The sequence below is a fragment of the Adiantum capillus-veneris genome, chromosome 14, assembly GCF_014529385.1.
Source record: "Adiantum capillus-veneris isolate H3 chromosome 14, ASM1452938v2, whole genome shotgun sequence".
Lineage (NCBI taxonomy): Eukaryota > Viridiplantae > Streptophyta > Polypodiopsida > Polypodiales > Pteridaceae > Adiantum > Adiantum capillus-veneris.
The window spans coordinates 59,602,358-59,610,485 of NC_140944.1; positions in this window are offsets into that span (position 1 = coordinate 59,602,358).

The following is an 8,128-nucleotide window of genomic DNA, read 5'->3' on the forward strand; positions in this document are numbered from 1 at the left end:
ACGGACATGGAATTCTACAAGGGCAAGGGCCTACATATAGGGAGGTAGGGAGGAGGATTCAACTTGGTAGTTCCTTGGGGCATTTCACTGGTATCAGAGATTAGGGGAAAAGGGGAGCTATGGACGACGGGGGATGCAGGGAGAACCTTTGCATGGGGCATCTCTCTCTCTCTCTCTCTCTCTCTCTCTCTCTCTCTCTCTCTCTCTCTCTCTCTCTCTCTCTCTCTCTCTCTCTCTCTCTCTCTCTCTCTCTCGGCGGGCTTGGGCCGTGAAGGAGGAGAGGTGGTTAGAGTGTGGGCATGGCCCCTTGAATACGTAGAGTCGAGGCGGTCGAAGACTGGCCATGGGAAAGCGCTCTTGCACACAGAAGGGGCAACAACAACCTACAACAAATCGGATGGGCCGGCATCTATGAGGTTGCCCATGCGTGTGGAGGATTTTGCAATACTACTGCAAGGCCAGAGGAGGTCTCCACCGGCCGCCATGGTCATGGCATCTCTGCAATGCTGCCATGGGAGGGTTCACATTTTCTAGGATGGACACTTTCGTGTAGCAAGTAGGGGCATCACCTTGCTTTACTATGCGGTTAGAATGCAATAGACCTCTCAACCAACACCAAACATAGTGGGAACATTCAACACTATAAGAAAATAACCACAAAATCATCTAGTATCCACACCTTGCAAGCAGGAGTGAGGAGTGAGATAGAGGCACTACAAGAGACTAAGTCCAGAACCGCCAACATTGTCGTGGATTAACAAATAAGGAAAATAGAAAGAGAAAAAATTGTGTGTGCAGTAATCACCGCGGCAAAGGACTCAATAGTTGTCAAACAACAATTTACATGGTAATGTGCACGGATATATATCTGTGACGTAGTATTAGGTCAATTATCACCACTATTACCGCATATATTGTCTCTACATAGCTTTTCAAAAATAAAGATGCTCATTTGGGCACCCAATTTTGGGTGGTCCAAATGAGCATCTTTATTTTTGACCTGTATAAATCATATCAAATATCAATTGCATTTTGAAAAATGTACAAAATAAATAATAATAAACTTTGAAATTACATGTTACACATTATCTGCATAATCTGAAGCACAAAAGAACAATACTTAAATTTAATTACAAATAAATTAAAATGTTAAATGAGTTTATATACAAATGATGAGGGTTTGTTGTGCCATACTTGCACTTGTAAAAGAGGACTACAGAAAAATATCTATCTATCTTAGTCCTCTTCCTTGTCCTCCTCATCCTTGTCCAAAGGTACATAAGTTTGATTGCTCTGACTCTACAACAACCAAATAAAATTAGATAAACCAATAACCCAAAATGATTATTACAATATTAATTGACTACACTTACTGCTTGTAGAGATCCAATTACTGAGTCAAATTGCTCACAAGAGATATGATGGTTTTCCAATAACCATCACTAAGTATGGAACTCCGTATGTCCCTCCCTATACTTGACCATCTCTCTAGTAGGACAATTCAGAGAGATATTTTCCTAAGTTAACAATAACAAAAAAAAATCCATAAGCTAAAACACCTTTTATACAGAAACACAATTAAAAATTACTTACATATTTATCTTTCCAAGTTGCTTTGCCTCCTGAACCATAAAGCGTGGGAGTTTGTCTGGCACAAACTTCGCGTTGTTGATTGTGGGATGAACCCATTACAACTTCCTCACCCTTTTCTTGCATGGCCCACTCCCATTCTACATCTGCCATATTGCCACCATAGCTCCTCTCTAGATTTGCGACCTTGTTGGCGGCTGGACACCATACACTTAATTGTTTTTTTAATAGAATTTTCTTGATATACCCCTCCAACCATTGTGTCGAGAAATGATCATTCAAAGATCGAGCATGCAACCTTCCTTAACATACCGTACATGATCGAACACTTGGTCTTTGAATTTAATAAAATACCGTAACATACCGTACATGATCGAACACTTGGTCTTTGAATTTAATAAAATAACTTTTATACATGGAGTGTATAAGAATATGCATGTGCTGCCAAAATTCCCGGGCCTACGTAATACCAAAGTCGACTTCGCCACCATCCTTGACCCTGTGGTACCGTCCTTGCATGTTCTTGTCCTCTGGATTGGAGCGGTACACTTAAAACAAGTGACTCCGTCCCCCCTCCACTATCAAAACAAGCATCTCAATAAGAGCCCGTGCTGCTCCACATACCATGGTGCCTGCTACCCTAAGATGAACAACATTGTACACTGCTAGAAGACATTATTCGACCACCTGTGGACTATCGACAAGGCTCGAGCAAAGCAAGTGTGGAATGGAATGGTGTGGGTCCCTACAATGGAAGGGTGATGGTTCAGTAAGAAGATGCGATAGAAGCCGATGCCGTCCCTACAAGGCTTAGGATGTATGGAGTCCATCCCTGACTCCTCATGGTGTGGTCTACTGTGTGATAGACCATAGGCCACTAGCTATTGTGGATTGTAGTGGCCAAAACAATACTTGCATCAAACGCAAGTACTCCTCTCATAAAGATAGTCCGTGCTGCACATGCTACCACTGGTGGAGGAACCTGAGTAGCTAGACATGCACCTCCATAATCAAAAGAGGGCCATGCCTACAAATAACAAAAAGAAATCTACACTGATAATCCTCGCAAAAATCTAGCTAAAGATAAAGCTAAATCTATTTCTTGGACTTATCTCTTCAAGATCGAGTCCACTGGGGGTGACGTCTGCCCTGGATGGGGGCCCATTTAGGATGTGAACCAATCAAAGGAAGAATGTGAGGAATGATCCCCAGTAGGTGGACTCTCATTCGAGAACTACATGAGATTAGTTTGTAAGTCATTAGGGCCAAAAATAGCTAGAAAAGGGTTGTTTGTTAATCTAAGGATTAAGGAAATAGTCATTTGACACGTATACAAAAGTATGGCACTCTTGTGTCCTCTATCTTGGGTTTTGATGGTCCTATTTTGGTGGAGAGCGGCTAAATGTCTTGATCACAAGGCCAAAACTACTATATTTAGGTGCTTTCAGCGAGTAAGCTCATTAAATTTGCGGCCCAAAGTAATGAAGTATGATCTTTTATTCTATTTTATATTTCACAAAATTGTTGTCAAAAGATACAAAATCTCTATTCGAAGGCTCTAAAAACAAGGCCATTAATGACAAATCACCTATTTTTTCATTCATATACCTTTTTCACTTTCCCTCTATTTTGTGAGAGGTTAAGGTCTTTTCGTCACTGTATTTTCTTTTTTCTTCTCTAATCTCTGAGTTTCCATGGAGTCTTCTACACGTCGCCCTTCACATAACATAACTTCTTGTGAATTTCATAATGTTAGAGAGGATGGTCTTTGGAAACCCATGTCTTTTTGTGTGAATGACTAGGTAACAATGCTTCCTTCACGCAAAGGTGTACACAGAGTGAAGAGAACCAAACGAGATAAAGTAAAAAACCATTGGAAAGGTCATGTTCTTGCTTTCAAAGCGACCGACAATGGATGGCTAGCTAAGGTTCAACATGTGTATATGGCCAAGGATATGGTGTTAGACTTGAATGAACATCTTATCTATTTGATACAATGAATTTATCATTCTCCCATTGTTCTTTCTCATTTTTTGATTCCATTTCATATATCTTTCCTTCAACAGTTGTGGAGTGGCAACCTGTGGAGAGCCTAAGTGGGACATTCAAATCAATGCATAAAGGGATTGTAGATGTTATGTATGTTGACAAGCCACCTTCTTTTTACAAAACAATGGATTTTTTTGTCTATTTGTCGAATACAAGGTTCCATCATGAGAAGGTGCATATGGAGAACTACATTAGTTACCCGTTCCCACCATAATTTCACTTGATTGGGAATCCCCTGATGCATGTACTATGTCAAGCTTCAAATCCAAGATCAAAGAAGACATCCTTAAAGCTATGTCTCCGGGTAGGATATCAAGAAGGATTAAAGTTCAATGGTTCTTGCCTATACATGTCTTTGTGGCATGTTTCAAAACAATGGACTTGCAGAGGACAAAGACGATGCGGCTTAATAGAAGACTTTCTATGAATGAACTAGATGATGTACTTGGAGATGGATGGAATACCAGAGAAACTTTCCATATTGTTGATAATATTAGTTGTAGACTAAGCCCAAATTCTATGTCTATCTCATGTATCAACTATGTCGTCAGTCATTAGTTTTGGGCTATGACTATAGGAGATGGAGAAGCAAGTTAGGTAGTTGGGTTCCTCTTCACTCTGAGGAAAATTGTCCAGAGTTTGAACTAAAGGTCATAGTCCATACACACATTGAGCATAGAAGCCTTATAGTAACAACAAATTGGAGACTACAGGATGTTAGAGAATCTCTTGAGTTTCTTAATGAAACATCTCCTGAGTACAGATTTAAAGTAGATGGAATTGTTGTGAGCACAAGGATGGAGAATTCAACCTCTTGTATCACATGTCTTCTCCCAAAAAGAGTTGTATTTGAGCCACTTTCAAGGACTTGAGAAAACCAGTTCAATGTTGTAATCATTGCGTTTTGAAAGTATACATGTCTTTTCTACCTTGTTGTGATCATTATTTACATTGTTTTAAATTCACATGACACCATGATACACAGTTAAGAATTATGATATACATAACTTTTGTGGAGTAATCAATCATGAAACTCCACTTTTATTTTTGCCTGAAAGGATTTTGCATCCTCAGAGACCCTTTTTCTTTTGTGTTCAGGAGGGGGTGAAGTCAGTTCTTAGGAGGGGGTGGTGGTGACTTGGGCTCCTCAGGGCTTGGCACGGGGGACTTGACATTGGGTTCTATGGGGGTTGGTGCTCTGGGCTCCTGAGGAGTGGTTAGGCTTGGGTGACTTGGTAAAGTTCTTTGGCAACATGAATGGTAGTTTGAAAGGTGATCCATGTGCCTCCCCCTTATTGTTCTTAGCTGAATGATGCTTTTGAACCTTGAATTGCAATGGTGAATGGAATGGATGGCCCTTTGTAACTGCTTTTCTTTTTGCAGGGCTCTTCTTCCTGGTGGGGCTCTCCCTCTTGGCAGGACTCTTCTTGGCACGACTCTTCTTTGTAGGACTCTTATTTGTATGGCTTCTCTTTGAAGGGCTCTTCTTTGCATGGATCTTATCTGTATAGCTCCTCTTTGAAGGGCTCTTTTTTGTATGGCTCTTCTTCTTGTGATCCATTTTCTTTGCATCCAAACCCTTGGTGGCTCCACCTTTCTTTGGTGGAAAAGGAGACTCTGGTTCATCTGTAGTTGGTGCCATAGGAGAGTCTAGATCATTTGGGTTTATTGATCTTTCCAAAACCATAGAAACAACCTTCCAATCTCACCTATGTGACCCAAGACTCTGGATATTCATGTAATTGCAGCAAATAGAAAAACAAAATAAATAACATGAGTACATACATATGTTAAGAAGTCAAAAGAAATCAATGGCACATGAGATGCACACTTAAAGTGAGTGTAGTCATCCTACACCTTGACTCAAGATATCTCCATGCATTGGAAAGCACTCTCCATCCACAAGATGTCGAGTCTGTTTGTAAAGGCACTTTTTGATCGTAACACTTGAAAGCTTCGATATTGTATCCTTATTTGTGGTGCTTAGGTGACCAACGATAAGTTTGGCAGCACTGTAAGAAGACATCAATCAAAAAGCTACTAATAGAAAACAAGGGGCCATCAAGCATAGATCATACTTCAGACTTACATTTTACTTCTCTCATGGATACTTGACAATGAATTCACAAATATAACATCTTTCTTCAAAAGATTGAGGATAATAAGACTCCAATGCTCTCTACAGGAAAATAACAATTAGCTAGGAATACCACATAATATAACAAAATGGTAAGAGTTAAGACGCACCCTTCAACATAGGGGTATATTATGTAATTGCAGGTCAGCATGTCAAATTCTTCAAAAAAACTTGAGATATAGCCTTTGGAAGATCCCCTATAAGACACCTGAAGTCAAAGAAAATACATCCCCCAATGAAGCCCTTGTAGATGCATATGCACTAATAATTAGCAAAGGGGCAACACATACCTGAGATGGAAAAAAAGCACAATATCACCAACCTCAATGTTGGGGTTTACAAGAATACTTGTGTCTTGAGGGAATATGTCACAATACACATCATCATCCTCATAGATGGAAACATCCACAACCATTTGGCCTGTAACTTTTTCATAAAGGAGAGAGTTGGATACTCTTAAAATTTTTTCTTTCTCTGTAAGGATAGCATCTTCTGACATCATGTCTTGCTCCCTCTCAACCTCCTTGCTTGATTTGATATCCTTGGCCTTTCTTGTGTCATATTGATGTGTAACATCTCCAATGACAACCCCTGACTTCTTCTGCTTCCTGCGGAGGGGATATTTAAAATTTGATAGGCTCTAAGATCCTCACTAGGAATTGGCTCAAGGGCATTATCAAACTTGTCCCTCAGCCTTGACACACACACAAAATCTTTGCTCATAAATATGACCCTGTGAGAAAATGCAGCTGCAATGTAGCTATCATTCATAAAGTCTATTAAGAAATCCTCAACAACCTCCTGAAGGCACATCAAGGCTTGATATTGTCACCTTACTAAAACAAAAGTTTTGCTTTTCATCATGCTCACCAAGCTATCTAATATCTCCTTAACAACTCTCATGAAGGGAAGCCTAGGAATAAGAAGACAAGTAGATTTGTGTGCTTTCCTTATCTCCCTTGGAGATTCGACTTGATAATTCATTCTCTTCCTAGCAGTAGGCCTCTGACAAGATTGTGTAAACGGATTCTCCTCCTCTTTCTTCCAAAAATCTGGCTTGACTGATTCCTGTTGGTTGTGATCATCTTTCTTTGAATCCTTTAGAACTTGGTAAAATTTTCTTGTACTTTGCGTTCTCCTTTCCATTCGATAGTTGAAAAGGAGTAAGCCAAAAAGAATGCTCAAAGAACGTGATAAGAGGTGCTCGTAACTTTTCAAAACATACATTATCGCATCATGCAAGAAGATAAGGTGAAAGTTTCACATGCTTTGATATTACCCAAGCAACACGATAGAAGGTGTTTGCAAGATTTCAAAATATGCACTATCGCGTCGTGCGAGTAGATGGGAATAAAGTGGTTACACTATATATATAAGATTTCCCAAAAAACACGATAGGGTTTGCTTTCAACTTTTCAACCCATGCCTTATCGCATCATGCGTTAAATCATCGCACGTTGGAGATAGATGTTCATGACAATGCAGTGTCGCACTGGAAGTAAGTACACATGCTCAAACCAAGCGATATAATGAGCTTGCAATGCTTAAGACCACACCTTATTGCGTTGTGGAAGAAAAATTACAAACAAAATGGGAGGAGGCAATTGTGAAAAGGATCTGCTGAATGACAAGATGGGTGGGGGATGGGGTAAGGACAAAACGATGCAACCAGATTGTTTGAGAGAGGTGAGAAATGAGCACGTGACATCAACATTTTATACCTCCAATCATTCATACAATGACCATTGGAATTATGCCACATGGCACATGTGCATGGGTGACACGTGTCACAAATGGTCATTTTTGAGTCCCCTATATTAAGCTTGACCTTTTCCGTTTTCTATCCCTTCCCACACCCTACAAAAATCCCTTACGCATACTCGCACGAATTTTCTAGCCCTTTTTTTTAGTGTTTTTTCTCTTTTTTTGTCCGCATGGTGCCAGTAGGAGGTTCTGAAAGACTAGGTCACAGGACGATCTCGTCATTAAGGCTTCAACTCAGAGCTCTTAGAAGTATCCTTCTTACCCATTAATTTATCAACTCTTCCAACCCCTTTAAAACACTCTTATCCCCTCACCTTTCCCATATTTTAACTTTTTCCTCTCTATCCTATACATCCTCCCACATATCCCCCTAGGGACTCTCCACATTGATCCAGCCTGCTCTCCCTCCTATCCCATCCATAACTCCTGGTGATACTCGCATAGTCTGCCTCATGCCAGTATTGTGATGTTTCGGTTTGAGTTTTTCACTAATGGTCTCTCAACTAACCTCCTGCACGATGTGATAGGATATAGTTGCAGAGTCTGCCTAAGGCTTGTTTTGCGTCGTTCAATTTTGAAGGATTCACT